The sequence below is a fragment of the Callospermophilus lateralis genome, chromosome 9, assembly GCF_048772815.1.
Source record: "Callospermophilus lateralis isolate mCalLat2 chromosome 9, mCalLat2.hap1, whole genome shotgun sequence".
Classification (NCBI taxonomy): Eukaryota; Metazoa; Chordata; class Mammalia; order Rodentia; family Sciuridae; genus Callospermophilus; species Callospermophilus lateralis.
The window spans coordinates 45,710,843-45,730,629 of NC_135313.1; the positions used below are offsets into that span (position 1 = coordinate 45,710,843).

General features: G+C 32.6%; 1 protein-coding gene across 2 annotated transcripts in view; it reads left to right on the forward strand.

Moving 5' to 3' along the window:
* The window catches only part of Calcrl (calcitonin receptor like receptor), a 100,901-nt gene that overhangs the window by 12,503 nt on the left and 68,611 nt on the right, over positions 1-19,787 (forward strand). The window contains exon 2 of one of the 2 annotated variants that reach the window (XM_076866137.2): positions 3,953-4,020. The exons of the other annotated variant lie outside the window; for it this stretch is intronic. The gene's annotated coding sequence lies outside the window, so the exon portion shown is untranslated. The remainder of the gene's footprint in view (positions 1-3,952; positions 4,021-19,787) is intronic. 2 annotated transcript variants of the gene reach the window in all.

Below are 19,787 nucleotides of genomic sequence, written 5' to 3' on the forward strand. Positions count from 1 at the left end.
ATTCTTATTGAACTACCTATAAATAAAAAGACATTTATAATACTTGCTCTTTGTTTTGTGACTTGGGAGCATACTTTTCCTGTCTGAATTATTCCAATATAAAAGTCTCAGGAACTTGGTAAGGGTACAAAATACAACTTTAAGTCAAACCTTTGCCATTCTGACTGGACTTGGGAGTAAACACACACACACACACACACACACACACACACACACACACACAGACATTCACACCCCTATGCTTTGATTCAAGGGTCTGTCACAATTGGTGTCCTAAAATTCCATCCATGTTAACTAGGAAAGTAACCTGAAATAAAATAGAATTTGCCAACCTAAATCATATTTGTCATATATTAAGTGTATAAATTCTTCATGTGGCAATATCTCTGAAATCATATAAGGGGTCTAATTTTAATATTCTTATAAAAGGAAATAAACTTTCAAATTGGATCAGTATTGTGTGAGGCAGCTCCTTCTCCCACCCAAATTCCCCAACCTGTCCCAAATATGTTATATTTTCATATGTTTTGACTCATGGATTCAAAGCAAGTATTTGATTATAGAGTGAGAAATCATACTATGTATACTTTTCTATAAATTGATTCTACTTATTACAGTTCTAATATATGTAATATGTATACAGCATATATGTACTCTTTAAGCCTCTGTTTGAGTAGAACCCAGCTTGTACATCATATTCTTCTCTGATAGACTCACACATCCATACAGAGAAGTAAACCATTAAACTGAAGTTGCATTAATTATTACCTTGCTTTATTTTATGGCTTTACCACATATATATGTGTCTCTAAACAATATATTAGCTTTACTATTTTTTATTGTTACTTTTATGAAAGTGAAACCATCAGGAATATATTCTTTGGGGCTTTTCTTCTTTCATTCAGCTTTATGTTTTTGAGACATATCATTGTCAAAATGTGCAGCTATAGTTCTTCTCTTCACACTGTTGCTGTGTTTCCTTGTATGAATGTATTGGAATGTCATTGTCCTTTGTCCTGCTGAGGGACATTTGGATTGCTTATACCATTTGGCTATCAGAAACAAGGAAGCCACAAACATATTTTCTACATATCTCCAAGTATTCAGGTCTCTTGAATTTCTTTAGGGAATATATTTATGAGAGGGATTTCAGGATTCCAGTTTTCCTTTGTGCTTGAACCAATTTATCTTCCCATGAACAGTTCGTGAGGTTTCCATTGCAGCATATCCTTTCCAATGTTGTGCAATATTGTCAAACTTTCTAATTTTTGTCAGTCTGGTGGACATGATATAGTATCTCATTGTGGTTTTAATTTGCATTTCCCTGATTATGAATCGCAGTGATTTTGTATGTAAAATGAATTAAAATTTTCCTCCAAAATAAAACATTTGTTTCTAATTGAGTAGTAATGACTTGGACTGGAATTGTGGTCAAACCACTTTTTGCTTATAATTATTCAAGAAAAGGATGATCTCTTTTTTGTTGTACAGGGAAGGGAAAGAATATGTTTTATTGTTTTGAAAATTGGGAATAAATGAATGGGTTTCACATCATGAACAAGAACACAGATGGATAAAGATGGATAACACCTAAAATTATAGCTCTAACTTTCCACTTCCCGTTTTTCAATAAACTCATCAAACATCTATCAAAATCTCCTTTAAAAAGTAAACAGAAGAAAGTGAATAATTCCGTGTGTGTGTGTGTGTGTGTGTGTGTGTGTGTGTGTGTGACTTTAAAAAGTACTTAAAAGAATTTATGGAGCTTACAGATCTCCTGTACTTGACTGTGTCTCTCTTCTTCCTGTTATAAAATTATTTCTTATATATCAAAACATTATAGAAGACATTGGAGCTTATTTTTCACATAATTCTTCATTCTGGAAACTACTTAATGACATTTCTAGCTATTAGCTGAATTTAGCCAATGTATTTCTTCAAGGTTTTGATTTCCTCAATAAATATACTTGGGTATGTATTTTTTCTTTTGGCTTAATTATTATGCTTCACTATGGAAACATTACATGAAGAAGCTTTATTATTATAATTATTATTTTTTGCTGTATTCTTTTCTGTATTCCCAGGATTTCGTTGATTGTAATTATATTATCCAATCACTTTAGTCAAGCATACTACTTGAAAAAAATTAACTCTTTCATGTTTTCCATAGTTATATTTATCATTTTCATTGCAGTTTTAATGATGTTTCTTTATAAACTCTCATATAGGGTATCAATCTCTTTTATTTATATAGTTTGATACTGTAGATACTGATATTTTTGGAAAAAAACATTAATACATGCTAACACATAGGCTATAGTTTGTTAATACATGCAACGCAGTTATTGACCAAAATTAATTCTTCAATAAATTTGCTGATAATCAGAAGTGACCATTTATATGTCCAAAACAAAAAAGGGTAGGAAAAATTCTTTCACAGCATTTTTGTCTGGGATGAAAAATAAAATCTTTGAACTGCACAGAAAACAAATTGTCCTTTGGTCAATTTCTATTTCTAGTGGCATTTTCAAAGTTGGGAAAATACTTAAAATAAACTTCAACTTTGAACCCACTAAATTCCATATGTATGCCAATAAAGTCTGAGACTGACAAGGGTTTTTATTTTATCCCAAAAAAGCTTTTAGATAACCCAGCTTCTAAATATATTATGTTTATCTTAATTTTCAAATACATCTCTTCAATAAGACCAGACTGTGATCCTAATTACAGCATATATTTGTTTATAATCATACATAATAAATTATTAAAATGTTTAAAGTATAGAACTTACAAAGTAAATAAAATGATTTTGGTTCTTAAACTATTTTATTGCAGAAGCTGTTTTTAATAATGTTTCTTAATATTTTGGAGTGTTCACATAAATGTTCCTTTTGACTTTATAGAAATCCCTGACAATAGCACAGATTAATCTTAGGTGTAGCAGCACAAGGGTCAAGTCAATGAAAGATCAAATCACAATATAAGTTAATTGAGATAAATAATTTATAAGTCACAGCTTGTCATTTTTTAAGTTGTATAAGTCCAGATGCCTTTTTAACTGTAAATTAAGGTAAACTAATTTATAGCAATACTTTGTTTTTAATAATAGTTTGAGTCTCAAAAGATGTAAACAAAAGACATTTATATAAAGTAAGTCTTTGTTTAGCAATGGATGAATTTAACTTGTTGCTCACACCCTATGTGTAAGGAAAGTTAAAGCTTATTTCTGACACTATTGACCCTCTAATTCCTTCTTGGACCAGGTCTCTAACCATGCTTTGCTTTCATTAGTCCACTCAAACCATGTGAACCCTCCCTCCAAGTACCTCCTGCCTCACAACTACTGGCCAAGTCACCCCTTCTAGGAACAACCCTTCTCTGAACATTTCCTGGTCGGCTCCCTTATTTTAAGTCATTACACAAACGCAGCCTCTGCAGAAAAGCTTTCCATGACCATTCTGTCTAGTATACCACCATCACACTGGTCTTCCTATACTCCCTTAGCCTACTTTATGTTTCTTCATAGCACTTAGTACCACTGGACCTTTATATATTCGTTTCTTATTTATTTTCTCCTTATATCACAAGTTCTATGAGGGCAGGAACTGCTCTATCCCTCGCCTATAGACTAGAGCCATTTGTACATAGATTCTACTTCTTCCAAGATCTTGAAGGGGAAACATGTGCCCTCATATTTGTGCCCCTTAGAGTTGTCATTCTTAAGAGATAAGATGCCAAGAATAAAGTTTATGATTTCTTACTAACTTAATGGTCACCTAAATATTCCTGATATATCTCATCCTAAGTTTCCATTCAAATGCAGCATTTAAAATATATGTTTATGGTTTTAACAAAGAAGCATACTGGGTATACCCTTAAGTTGTATTCTGTAAAAATTCCCTATCTACTAGTGATATCACCAAATTCACAGGCATGTTCTCTTGTCATCCAGGGCCGTACGATGATACACCAACTACTTGTGCTGCTACCTCTCAAAAGTTTGGATGGCCCTACTTTCAGGTATTGCATACATTCCAAAGAATACTCATGACTAATGAAAATAATTTGCGGATTTCCAATAAAGTTAAGGATATTAAGAACATCTTAGGAACAGTAAGAAATATTTCAAAGAATGGCATATAGTTAGCTTCTGAATAAAAGGATAATTTGAAGAGCAATCCAACAAAACACTGATAAAGATGAAATTATGAAGATCTGTCAACTTTCAAAATAGTTTTCTTGGGACATTGGAGAGTAGAATTAACTCCATGTTCTTGTTCATTTGGTCAGATGACTTAGAGTCTTAAATTAATTTGAATGTATCCTACCAGATTTAGTATTACTAGTAATGAGTAATATTAGCCACATACATCATGAATATGCATTATATATATAATTTATAAATAAAACTATATGCATACATATATGTATATATAAAAAGGGAGAAAAATTATATTCAGTATTATAATAGAGCTAGTTATTCTTTCAAGCTACATTTCTTTTCCCTCTTCTGCAGGGTTCTTTGTTTTCTGACTCACACAGTCAATGTTATACTTCTGTAAATGTGGTTAAAACTCTCAAAATTGTAATATAAGAAGATAACCTTATTTATCAAAAGGGAATAGGAACATAGAGTGTGAGTTGTTTTAAAAATTTTAAATTCCTCTCTATACTATTTTAATTTTCCCTGGCGAAGCAGTCTCAATTTCAGTCCTTGGCATGAACTACAGGCTTCAGGGCATTAGACTGCTGTTGCAGACAGATTTGTCATCCTTCGGCATTTTATTAATTGTGCAGTTTTTATTACACCTCATTGCCCCCCTCCTTACAAAATTAAAGTAGATTTCCTGTCCAAATTTATTTTTAGACTGGGAAGTGTTTAACAAGTCAATAGCTTATTGTCCTGATAAATTATAATAACATTAATGAAAATAAGGACTACTAAATTATCTTAAATTCAAAGCCGTATGACATAATTCTTTCTTCTGGATTTAAGCTGTGATTTTTCAATTCCTAAGTTATACTGTTTAGACCCAAAAATAGACTGTGTGTAATTGTTCTTTGTCCCACAGCGTGTCTTTGGGAACTCATCACTGTTGTTCTATCCTTTTATGTGTCAGCTTCCTTTGTACATTACATTTCACATGACTCACTGTTCCTTAGTGCAAGGTTTGAGTACTCAAAATGCCTACTTATATCTGACAGATAGATTTTGCTTCCTGAACTTTTTTATGTGATGCTGTGCCAAATCAAATTTTATAAGGTCCCCATTTTGCTTAATGAAGATATGTAGGAAAGAGCTTATAATGGAAGAAAATTCATTTACTAGGAAGAGCTGATTTTGACCTCCCACTGTATGGACCCCTCATTTCTTCATGTGCAAATTAAGAGGATTATGCAATAATTTTAGAATATCTTTCCAATGTATAATTGTAACCTATATTTGGTCATTTTAAAAGAAATGCATTGGAAGTGGCTTAAAAATAAAAGGTGCATATTTTAACTGCTTTCCCTTTATTAGCTTCTCTCCTAAGATTTTCAGAGCTTTGATAAGATTGTGTGTGTGTGTGTGTGTGAGAAGTGAATTGGTGACATCATCATAATTCTCTTTTATTTCTAATGACTGCAGTTTAAAGTGTAAGTGAATCTACATTTCAGCTGGGAGGAGGTTGGAAAAATACTCCTGACAAAGATTAAAAATATAACTGAGAAGCGGGATTAGTTTGCCATTGCAAAGGGGCATAGAACTGAGACTAGAGACAGGACTGTTCTTAAGCTCATCTACCATGATTATGGAATATATGGCAATTCACTGAGTCTTCCTGAACTCCTAATCTCTTAGCTTATAAAATGAACAAATTCTACTATACATTCCTGGTTGGAGCATTTGGACTATCTGACTATAATTGCTCTGACCTAAAGATTTGAGCTGGAAACAAAATATCATTTGAAATTCTGAGAAATAATGTGATTTTTAATATTTCCATTCCTCTAGCTTCAAGTATTTTTATAATCCTTTATTTACATAATCACTCAACACACTCTAAAATTTGATAGATGGATAAGAAATGGGAAAGAGGAAAAAAAAGATGATATGTCTTTGAAATTCTCTGGATTTTCTCTGAGTTTATTAGTCATGCTGAAAATTCTTTCTAATGTCAAGAGAGTTAGGATATTATCTTTCTAATAAATATCTAATATTTGATAGTTTAATTTTCAGATTTAAATCTTAATTCAATTTAAGTTGAATTTCAGATATAAATTTCCCCAGAACTGAAAAGTTTTACCAATCCTCTTGATTAAATAGTTTATCCTTTCCAGTACTAATGTCTTGAAATTGAATTAAATAATTATATTTGCTAATTTACATTAACAAAATTATTTGGATTCTGCACTTAATTTGTTATTTGTTCAGTTGACTTGAAAATTATTTATTACTTTGAATGTATTTGTAGACTATTTTGAGCATAATTAGCATCTTTATAATAAATTTTAGTTTGGCATGCATCACTAAAAATAACTCTTTATTTAAAAAATTTTATTTTATGACTAAAAGAATTATATATTTTCTTTGAAAGGGCTCTGTATTATGGTGAGAGAAGTGCCTGGTTCTTAAAGGTTGGGCAAGACTTTCACAACAGGGCAAAATGAAAGTTATCCCAGAAAACAATATGGATACTTCAGAGAATCAGGTGTGGGTTAGTCCGATTAGAGCAGTGGGAAGTAAATTAAGGTAAATATATGGAGAAAAAAAAGAATAAAAAAAGGCAGAGGCCTTTGACTTAAATAAGACCTTCCTGAAACCCTGCACTTAATGTTCTTTGTGTGATTTTGTACTCTTTTTCTTAAAGGGGACTTCTATGAGTAGGTTAGTTTGAGTCCAGTCAAAAGCCATAGCATACAACACCTCAGGCTGTCAGTGAGCTGGCCGCTATATATATATACTCTGGTGAAAGGGTCAGGGAAAGCAGGGACCTGGAGCACCCTGGTAAGCAATGTAAAGAACAGCCTCTGAGAATTGGCCTGGTTTATATCACATCTTTCTTCTAACTAAGCCTTTGACCTCTGCATGTCACATAAATAGAGTGGAGTTTGGTTGCCACTTCAGCACATTAAGATCCATCTAAATCTAGAAACATAAATCCAAGGTTGTCTTAAATAATTTCTAAGGCCCTCCCTTATTCTAGTTCTTTCTGGTCACTTTGCCTTTATCTCTATAATGTAATGGCACATTTCACATTTTATCCTGTCCTTTGATTTCTACATCCATATTTTTGTGAGAAAATAGCTAAGTTAAAGAAGTCTCTATGAATATGAACTCCTCTAAACTCTTCTGGATCTTTTAGTAGACTTTTAAAATCTCATTAAGGAATGTACTGTTACTAAAATTTACTTTTATTTAAGCAAATTATGTATTAAAATCTATGACAAGTTTATTAGATTTTCTTCTGGAGTGTAGTCTCTTAAAACACTGCCTCACTTACTTCTGAATTGACAACCTTTTAGTCACTTGGTTAAGTTAATAAACTGACTGCCTCAGTTTCCTCAAAGGTAAAACTTGTATAATCATATGTTTAGAAAGTTTAATATTACTTTTTAATGTATTATTATGTAATATCATTTGCCTTTTCATTTCTAGATTTTGGTGGCTACTCTGTACGTTGATAGAAAGATAAAGTCGAGGTATAAGTAGTTAATGCTTAGATTAGTGCTTTAAATTTAGTAAGTCTTCCAGAAGTGATCCCTACAGTTATTATCAAATCTTAATTCAATTTAAGTTGAATTTCAGATATAAATTTCTAATAAATTTATATTAATTAATTATTAATTCTAATAAAATTATAATGATAATGCAGTCTGGAAGAATTTTATAAAAATATTAATTTATAGCCACTGAGCATGAAATTTTAAACTAAAATTTTTATCTATGTTCATGTTTTGTTACATATAAGTTTTTAAACAGGGGGAAGATTTTCAAGAGAGATTAGAAGAGGTTTACATAGTAGCAATGCAGACAACTGCAAAGAAAACATAGACATCACAGCACAGATTTTAAAATGTCACCTGCTCCCTGTACCCTGAGGCAATCCCAGTGGCTCTGGAGGCTGAGGCAGGAGGATCATGAATTCAAAGCCAGTCTCAGTAATTTAGCCAGGAAACAATTCAGCAAGACTCTAAATAATATAGATGAATGGATAAAAAAAAAAAAAATGTGGCATTTATACACCATGGAGTATTATGAAGCACTAAAAAAGGACAAAATCATGGAATTTGCAGGGAAATGGATGGCACTAGAGCAGATTATGCTTAGTGAAGCTAGCCAATCCCTAAAAAACAAATGCCAAATGTCTTCTTTGATATAATGAGAGCAACTAAGAACAGAGCAGGGAGGAAGAACAGGAGGAAAAGATTAACATTTAACAGAGACATGAGGTGGGAGGGAAAGGGAGAGAAAAGGGAAATTGCATGGAAATGGAAGGAGACCCTCATTGTTATACAAAATTACATATAAGAGGCTGTGAGGGGAATGGGAAAAAAACAAGGAGAGAAATGAATTACAGTAGATGGGGTAGAGAGAGAAGATGGGAGGGGAGGGGAGGGGGGACAGTAGAGGATAGGAAAAGTAGCAGAATACAACAGTTATTAATATGGCATTATGTAAAAATGTGGATGTGTAACCGATGTGATTCTGCAATCTGTATTTGGGGTAAAAATGGGAGTTCATAACCCACTTGAATCTAATGTATGAAATATGATATGTCAAGAGCTTTGTAATGTTTTGAACAACCAATAAAAAAAATAATATGTAAAAAAAGGGCTAGAGATGTTGCTCGTGGTCAAGCACCACTGGTTTCAATCCCTGGTACTTAAAAAAAAAAAAAAAAGTCACCTGCTCACTTAATGACCTCTCTCTACCTTTTTCTTTCTGGTTACACCTGTTCTTTAATCCCTTCTTTTTGTGCATTATTAGTTTTTCTCACTTTTTTCAAGGGATCATCTAAAATAACTCTTAATATAAAAATATATTTCAGTAGAATAAAATTCTGTGTGAAAAGGGTGAATAGTAAAGAAGAATATGATTTCATAAAGAGAAAGAAAGTATAATTTCCAAATGTTAAGAAGAGCAAGCACATTCACTTATTTTTCATAAATGTGGTAGGATATTAAACTCTTCATGTATTTATATTTCATTGGGAACATTTAAAAGAATGATACATCAGTTATAGTTTCAAATGTCAACATTTAAAATGTGCCCAAAATTACATGCTTTGCAACTGAGCTGTCAATTGAAATGGGTAGAGTTCTTCCAAAGTTATTTTACAAAAGGTGTCAATTAAAAAAAAAAAAAAACTGAAGAATACTGCTTTAGACTAGAGTGTTTTTTTTTTTTTATCTTTGTTCTTTCTCCCCCATGAGAAACACAATTAAAATAATTTGATCAATAACATGTATATAAATTTTCTTATCATGGAAATCAATGAGTAATAATGTCATGCCTTTCTAGATACCATGCATTTGACCAGAACTACTGACTTCATTTTTCAAACTTAATTACAGGTAATGAAATTTCAATACAACATATAGAAAAAGGAAAAGTGCTTGTTGATAATACTAGAAAAGGAATAAATATGACCTTGAAAGTGATGGGTTGAAGATATTGGAAGGGCTTCACTTTTGATATTAAGGATAATAAATTATAAGGAAGTTAAGAAAGACCAATTGCAACTGGGGTTGTATAATACCATGTGTCATAATTTCATGTGTGATATGACTATCAGCATAGAGTTTGTTTTTATTTTTGATAATAAATTATACATGTTCACAAGCACAAGCTGTTAACATTTATGTTGTTATAAAAGGTGAGAAACCTCCACAATCTTTTTTCAAGATGGATTGACACATATAATAAACATTCATTCAGTTCAACCCAAAGTATTTAGTAAAAAGATTTCATCAGATCCCAAATTTTGCTCTATGGGATTCATTCAGTCCTCCACTAAGGAACTGACATCCCAGGCCAAATTTCAGTCAAAATTCATTAGACCCCAGTGAATTCTAAGAGTCAATAAATAAATAAATCTAATAGTTTAGATTTTCCCTATGTAGAAAAATCCGCATTAAAACAAACAAATAAAAACACTTTGTTTGTTGTGCTTAAATGTTTTATTTTTGTCTTGTTTTCCATTGTGTCTCCAGGCCTTACTTCAGCTTCCTTTCAAAGCAAGTTAGTTATCTGTTAGGAATATATCAATTTTGACAAACTATTTCCTGTTCCTAAAATATGTAGACCCTATTGTGAATACAATAAAATGGAATTTTCTCTCTTTTTCTCTCTCTCTCTCTCTTTCTCTTAATGCTGGGGATTGACATCAAGATCTCATACATACTAGGCAGGCACTTTGCCAAAGCTATACCACTTCCTGTGCCACTTATTCATTGATACAACAGAGTTACCAATCTGACCATAATTAAATTCCAACCAGCTCTTCTGCACTGATGATCTTTATATCTTTCCAATAGTATCCAGTTTCTGTCCATATTTCTCCATTAGTCTTTGGATTCTTATGAATGACCAGATGCCTATTGTCTTATTGCTCTGATATATAGAGTCCTACTAATATATTTTACAAAAAATTATTTATGTTTCTACTGCTTATTTAAAAACAAGCCGGGCACAGTGGCACATGCCTGTAATCTCAGCAATTTGGGAGGCTGAGGCAGGAGGATGGCAAGTTCAAAGCCAGTCTCAGCAGATTTGCAAGGCACTTAGCAATTCAGTGAGACCCTGTCTCTATATAAAATTTAATAAAGGGCTGGGGATATGTTCAGTGGTTAAGCAACCCTGGGTTTACTCCTCAGTACAAAAAATAATAATGAAGACAAAGTTACATTTATGCATTCATGTTAAAATGAACAAACTTCTACCTAAATCATTCAAGAAATGCCTAGGACATATGAAGAAGCAAAGGGTGTGGCTTAGAAGAAGGCTCGTCATTTACTGTATTTTTACAGGAAGTTCCTGCTGTGGCTAAATGTTCTTTGCTCTCTCAGACTGCTGTAGATATCTCACAAAGGAAAACCCAACACAAATATTTGCAGTTTTTAATACGCTCCCTCCAAAACACTCCTGCCAAAAAGAAACAGTCCTTGGATTTAAAGGAAATTTATGATTCCATAAGCCTGGTAAATGGACCTGCCAAATTATATATTCACATTTTATAGTGGCTGTTTGGAAAAATCAATTTCTTTACAGTCAATACAATTTTTATGACATTTTGTTATTATTTTCCAGTCTTATGTCTTTGAAGGTCAAATTCATCTTTAAAAAAAATTTAGTATTGAAACAAGGAAGCCACTTATTTCTTTCACAGTTCTATTTAAAGAGTATAATCTGAATTGTAACCTCTATATTCTCTATTGGAAATCTCTTCCCCTGGTGTCATCTCTTGGCATGGACTTCCAAAAACCCTATATTCACTTCTTTTAATAGATTAGCTTTGTAGGTTCTTAGAACTAGAAGGAAACTTACAGTACTTTGATACAACTTACATCATTTATAAGATAAAAAACTGAGAAGCAGAAAAATTAAGACATTAATGAAGCACAATAGTAATTTGGGGTCACAACTAGCATTAGTGTCCATTTTTTTCATTTCATTCATTTATATTGACTATTCAATAAATTGCCCACAAACTAATCATGTCTCCTGAAAGTTATTTATAAACAACACTCTATTTTTCAAATTTAATTTTTCACCATGTTCCTCCACACATTTTTTTATATATTAAACTTGGAACTCAATGAAACAATCTCTGATATTTACTGAAATAACCTCTGAAAGAGATTTCAGAAATCTTGCAAATGCCCCAAAGCAAATTGCCATTTATTATTAAGCCTGGACTTTGGGAAATCATCCCATTTTGTATTCATGTCCATTTCAATGTCCATCAAATTTATCAAGTTGTTTCCTAAGTTAGAGTACATAATATGCTGATTTATCTTAAATTTCAGAATACTTATTGCTGCAAGATCTCTCATGGAGTATTGTTCAATTCTTATTTCAATAAGAAGTATGATTGACATTTATATTGAAAAATTTTTACCCTATTAAAAAACATTTTGAAATTGCTCTCCACATCCTGATATAATAATGGGGCCACTCAATTAGCATAGCCCATACATGTACTTAGACAATTTGTGGATACTCTGAATATACCAAGTCTTTCAATTCCTAATTTTTTGTGTTTTTCCCTTTATGCAGCAAGCTGTACTAATTTTTTTTAGCATTAGAGCCTTAAAAAAATAGTCAAATAAGTGCATTAGAAAGGTGAATTAAAGAAAGGGAAAGGGAATAGGAATAGGAAAGACAGTATAATGAACTGGATATAACATTCCAATGTTCTTTTATGAATACAAAACCAATGTAACTCCACATCATGTACAACCACAAGAATGGGAAGTTACACACCATATTATGTATAATATGTCAGAATACACTCTAATGACGTGTATATCTAAAAAGAACAAACTAAAAAAAAAGAAACTAACCACATAATCAATGTTTATTTTAAAAATGATTGAGGAAACATTTTTTCTATCACACAAAATGAGGCTGGAATTGTTAGCAGGAGTATCAGCTTGTTTTGCATTGGTGATAAATAAAGTACAGACTGCTTACTACATGTAATTCTTTTAATTTATTGTTTTTTTAAAATGTGCCTGAACCCTTATATAAATATATGTAAATTTATATAAAAATAAATAAATGTGTGTGTGTGTGTGTGTGTGTGTGTGTGTGTGTGTATTCCCTAAAATACTTCAAATTGAATTGTGGTATTAAAGGGCACTTTAACTGTGGATAGAGTTGGCTATCCACTTTTTATATTTACTATGTGCTTTCTCTATGTTGGTAATAGATTTTTGAATTCAACTTCAGTCCACCTGATTTTCCTCTTACTAGTAAGATGGAACCAGGATGAGATGCTTCGTCCAACCACTCTTCCTTTTGCCCACTTCCTGGCACTCTTCCACCAGCATCCATGCAAAATGCTTTTCATTTTGCTGCAAGAAAGAGGAAATTGTTTTGTTATGTGGGACCTTACCTGTGGTGATGTGGACATGAAGGGTGGCATAGCATCTGTCCTTCATGGGACACTTGAATGGATTTGGAGCTTCTAGGGAGATGAAGATGAAGGAGCTATTTTAAAAAGAGAATTAGTAAAACTCTGCAGAAGAATTATGTTGATGAAGGGGCAACTTAGTAAGGGTAAAGTCAAAGGGAATTTTCAACCAATTCCATGCAGAGCTCTGGCATCCCGAGAGTTGATGACTTTGAGAGCCATGGGAGATAATGTCAGGATAAAGTAGAAAACCATATCAAGAGTGAAGTCACTTAAATAGACACCCATGCATAAAAGATGACAAACGAGGTCAGACACTACAGAGAATAATGCTTAGTGGTCCTATAAAAGAAAATGGCTTGTGAACCAACCCATTCAATAAATATTCAGTATGCTGCAGGATGCTGGAGTCCTGTGCTCTCATGCACATGTGAAAGCAGGAATTTGTGAATTATTGATAATATGACTTGATATTCAGAGGCTGATGGGACCTAACAAGGTTTAGTCACAATATGAATTAGGAAGAATTTTTTAGATGGAAAAAATGTAAATATTTACAGAGTATAGAATTGAGAATAGGATTTAAAGTGTTTGAATTTATGAAAACATTATGTAGACTATGGGAGTGCAAGGCTGATTTAAGTATTCTTTTGTTTTACATATGAGTCACCTGGCAACAAGAATGTATGTGATATTTCCTGATTAAGTTAATTTTAGATGAGGAAAAAGTGAATATAGCTACAGCCATGTGGGTGGTCTTGCTGCAGATCTTCCTAATGCTAAGGATTAATCTATTTCTGGCTTAGTTATAACTATGAAAGGCAACAAACATGTGAATCCTTGCAAGTCAATCATGATATAATAAACCAGCATTCAGGTAACCTGTAGTGTGTTTAGGGGAATCTGTCAAATAGCTTGAAACCCTTAACAAAATCCAGTCTCCATATCCTTGCAGAACTTTCAATATTCAGATGTGTAAAGTCTGCCTGAAAACAAGTCTCTAGACATGTCCTGTACTGTATTTATGCTTAGGTAATCCAAGACAAGATATGAGAAACTAACTCTCTCACCTTCTGTTCTGAACACTAGTCTTCCTTTATACCTCAACTTTCTTCTATCCCTTTTTTATACATTTAAAAATTTTTTCTCCTTCTTACTTGAGATGTCTTTCAAAGACACCCTGAAATGTAAATTCATGGTACCTCTCAGTGATTTTAGACTAACAACTAAGTTGTGTGAGGCCATAATGATTTGTTTTCCTCCTGGCAATAGTTGACAAGAACTTATATCTGGTTTATCTGGTTTCAATTTGTTCTTTTAATAGATTTTTTTCCTGCCCTGAGGTTTACTATATCTGTAGTCAAATACATGAAGATTGCCATAGTCACCATTTTCTACAGTAATCTTCACCTCAGGGTCAGATTCTCTATTTTTTTTTATTTCTAATAAGAAATATGATTATGATTATCAGGCTATTTGAACTATACCCTCCACAAATTTCATTATACTTCCACTTGAAATATGAAACCATGGTTTAAAAATAACAGATTTTTCTTTGGTATGGATTGCAAATATTAGGTCAGAATCTTATGAAAGAACTATGATCTTTTTCAGAACCAGGTGATTAAATGATAAGTGATTCTTTTAATCAAACTGATTTTTAACATGAAAGACAGAAGTTTCTCTTACATTCATTATCTGGGAAAGCTATTATCTTTTAAACACATGAAATACCAGCAGATTTGTTTACTTTAATCTTCTACATAAAATTTTTTAATGTTCTTATTCTGAAGACTCAGAAATGTCAGGATCTGTTTTATGTATTTTGGAGTACTTTCTATTAGGAATTTGTAGTTTAGTTTGACAGTAGCAAACTGCAGGCTGGATGATTCGTAGAGCAAACAGAGGTTAAGTCAGTATGAGAGCCAGCTTCTGCTTCCAAAAGGATGAGCATGTGCACTCCAGAACTAACAGTTATTAATCATAGCTTTTTAAACTGCTGTGAATAATGACAGTCTCATGCATTATGTGTTATGTGTTTAGGCAGACATGATGGAATCTTTAGAGATAGTTTTATATGCCTAACACATATGAGCTCAGGAAAGTCTTTTTAAACACACATTATTTTAACCTCACATAACAGAAAATATTTTCTTTTCTTAGCATAAATTGTGCTTTTGAAAACTAAAATGCATATCTTTGTTGTTCTCATCTTTGAATAAATAAAATGACATACTAATGGATAAAAAGGCATTTAAAGTGAGATAATGTTTGAAATACCATTAGTAAAAAGCATTTATAAAATTCTTGAAATTTTTTAACCAGCTTTCACTTAAAGTCAACTTCTTAGAGCTGGCCCAATCCAGTGGTTTTAGTTTACTAAGGACTTCCATAATAAGATGTCTCTGAAGAAAGGGCTTAGATAACAGGAATTTATTTTCTCCCCCAGTTCTTGAGATTGCAAGTCTAAGATAAATGTGTTGGCTTGTTGGGTTTCTCCTCATTCTTCCCTTGCTTTGCTGTGGCCGTCTGAATGCTACATACTCACATGAGTTCACCTATCCCTGATGTCTGTTCCTCTTATACAGACTCCTCAAATTGCACTGAGCCTCACCCTATGACTTCCTTTAATTACTTCTTTAAAAGGTGCTTTCTCCAACTATAGCCACACTGGGGGTTACAATTTAAATATACAAAGTTTGGAGGAACAGAATTTAGTTCATAACACCAATAATTTCTGAGAGATTATTTTAAAGAACATGGAATGTTCTAGAATATGAGCAAAACTCAATAATGATAAAAAAGAAAACACATTTCTAAATCTGAATTTTACTTGATGAGATTAAATAACAATACACAACAATAGGTTGGCAGATTACCTGATCATTCTGATTTCAGATCAACTGAATACCAATTTTCCAAATATTTTCTGTGAGCTTTTTTAAATGCAAGAGGAGAAGAAAAGGATGAATAAACTTTGGTTTCTTTGGGAAGATTTAAATAGCAATGGAAGTAGATATTTAAGTCATGATTAGTTTTATTACTCCCATGAAAAACTTACAGGCTAATGAAGAAAAAAGGAGAGTCAAAATCAACATGATATAATGTTATTAGTAGACAAAATATGAATATACAAGGAAAATTAAGAGTTCATATTATCTTCTAGATTTAAAAAAAAAAAAGAAGGTCTTGATAAATATTGGCGAGGATGTGGAGGAAAAGGTTTGACTCACACTTTGCTGGTGGGACTGCAAATTGGTGCAACCACTCTAGAAAGCAGTATGAAGATTCCTCAAAAACTTGGGATGGAACCACCCTTTCACCCAGTTATCTCAATCTTTGGTATTTACCCAAAGGACTGAAAATCAGCATACTATAGTGACATGACCACATCAATGTTTATAGCAGCTCAATCCACAATATCTAAGCTCCCAAACCAAACTAGGTGTCCTTCAGCAGATAAATGGATAAAGAAAATGTGGAATATATACACAATGGAATATTATTCAGCCAGAAATAAGAATGAAATTATGGCATTTGCTGGTAAATGGAAGGAACTGGAGACTATCCTGCTAAGTGAAATAAACCAATCACAAAAAAAACCCAAAGGGCGAATGTTCTCTCTGATATCAAGATGCTAACAGACAATAAGAGCAGGGGAGAAAGAATAGAAGTTCATTGGATTAAACAAAGAGAAATGAAGGGAAGGAGGAGGGATAGGAATACTAAAAACAGTAGAATGAATTGGTCATAACTTTCTTGTGTTCAGAGATGAGTACAAGACCAGTGTCATGTACAACCACAAAAATGGGATGTTCTACTCTATATGTGTATAATATGTTACAGTACACTCTACTGTTAGGTATGTATAAAAAAGAATAAATTTTTAAAATTAAAAAAAAGAAGAAAAAAAAGAATTGGGTTTTATGCAATTGTCATCTCTTCTTTTTGGAATTGTCCATGAAATTACATCCACAATTTTACTTGATTTTTGGTTGGTTGATTGGTTGTTTTCCAGTTGCCTGTCTTAATATCAGTGTGGAGAGTAGCTTTGGGGACCAATGCAGACAATAAAAATCAAGACATTTTTAAGTGACCAGAAATAACATGGATGCTTCTAAAATTTTACTGAATGAAAGTGCTGGGGCAAAATAAGGTCAGAACAAAGGATTCTGCAAGGAGACTCTGAGAACCTGATGACTCAAACCCAGTCCTGCAATATTTGACCTCAGATGAACTAAGTTGAGTTGTCATTCAACTGCACAGAAGCATGCTTGATCACACTGCAGACTGGCAAAGATATTACTGGGGGTTGTTTGTTAGTTTGTTTGTTCAAGGGATAGGGTCTTGCTGTATTGCCTAGGTTTGTCCCAAACTCCTGCGCTCAAGTTATTGTCCAGTCTCAGCATCCCAATATCTGGGACTACAGGTACACACCACCATGCCTGGCTAGCCGAGGTACTAAACAATAGAAATGTAGGTGATTTTGATAAGGAAGTAAACACTAGACACTTTGAAATATTAAAGAAGTGTATCATATGGGTAACTTTATATTTTACAAACCATTACAATAACAAATAACTCTAGAAACATCCTCTTTTCTATAGTGGTTTTATACTTCATAATTTAAAATTAAGTTTACCACATAATTGCCAGGCACAGTGGCCCATGCCAGTAATCCCAGCGACTTTGGAGGCTGAAGCAGGAGGATCACAAGTTCAATTCCAGCCTGGGCAACTTAGTGAAACAGTTTCTCAAAATAAATAAATAAATAAATAAAAGGGCTGGGGATGTACTTAGTGGTACAGTGTCCCTGGGTTCAATCCTATGCGATAGATAGATGATAGATAGATAGATAGATAGATAGATAGATAGATAGATAGATAGATAGATAGATAAAATGAAGTCACATAACCTAGATTGAAATAAAAAAATGAAAAGTATATATTTAAACTTCCTTGTGTCCACCCTGCTCCAGTGTCCTATTGAAGTAGATTTCATTATGGTTGATATTATTTTAGAATCAGTATATTAGCATAAGCATTCTTATATTACTACTTACTCATCAACAGTCTCTTGGGTTCTGTAGTTCTTCATCACAGGTAAAAGAAATAAAAAATTATTAAGACATCTGTTTAGTAGGAGATAAAAGAAGCTTCTATTTTTTGTAGCATACGCATATGTCTCATAAAACATTTCAAGTCTTGATTTCTTTTGGATTTAAATGCAGTACAACAATAGAATTTCTCTGGCATAAATTTTACATGTTGTTTATTCTGGAAGATGTTCCAGAAAGTGGTGTTGCTGGGTTCCATTTATGCTTTCTTTTCTTTTTTTTTTTTTTAAAGTATTGCAGCTATGTTACTTTAAATAGACCTTGGGACATCAACTATGCCCTAAACTATATATTGAATGGTTTCCAAAAATGTTGCTTTGGGAGCATTTTTAAAAATCCACTTGAGTTTAGAAAATAATTGTTTATTTCAGGTACAAAAAATTCAACTTCAAACTAATAAGAGAGCTTTTATTCAATATTTTTTCAATGTTTATCAAATATATACTGGCTAAAAATCTCTTTTAAGAGAAAGAATATATAGTCTGGATTACTTAAAATATATTTAGTGCATTGCATCCTTCAGATAACTCAAAATCTATCCCTAACTGAACTCAAATCATCAGATTAAAAGGCCATATCATATTAAATTTATGTAGAATAATTTTTACTGATGAAAGTGATAAGAAACAGCCCTTTGAAAATTGTTAAATTTTACACTGTTGGATTTAGATGAGAAGCATATATATTACATTATAGAACGCCCTCCTTTTGAAGATCCTAGAAGTCCTGTTAGCAATTAGTTTGGAGCATAATAGCACTTTTCCGGAGTTGTTGGTTAATTGCCATCCTATCAATGGTATACTTGGTAACTTGATCTGCTAAAATGGTTGGAATCAAAATTTTAGACCATCCCTAACAAGTAAAGAGTTTTGTTTATGAAATCCATGACATTGTTAGTCTTATTCCTAGCTCCATTCCATGTCAACCCTTCTATTTGTTTTCTTTTGCCTTTTCATGTATGTGAAACTACTTGTGTTAATGAGTTTTGTTTAGTTCAAGGAAACAGATGAGTATACTTAACTGGGCCTATTACCAGAAAAAATAGGGAAGTTGGGAGTAAGGGAGATATTTTATGTCATTTAAAACACCATGACAGCTGTATGTCATTCAAGATGAAGGAATTTTGAATAATTATATACAGAAACAATAAGGGCTGAATGTTTTGTTTAACCATTACTTAATTAACTACCCATGACTGTTGCATTATTTTTCAACCCAACCAAATTGTAAAATTTAGCTAGCTAATATAAGCATCACCTCACATAAATTTTGCTTTTGGTGATGAGAACATTTAACAGCCACTCTTCCAGAATTCCTCAAGAATACAATATCACCATTAATTATGTTCACAATCATATACAATAGATCTTCTGAAATTACTGCTGTTATGTGACTAATTTTTATTCTTTAACCAAAATCTCCCCAATTTTTACCCTATCAACTACTAAGGTTCCTAGTTACTACCATCTACTCTCTGCTTCTATGAGATCAACTTTTTAAGATTTCACATATCAGAAAGATCAGGAGGTATCTGTCTTTCTGTGCCTGGA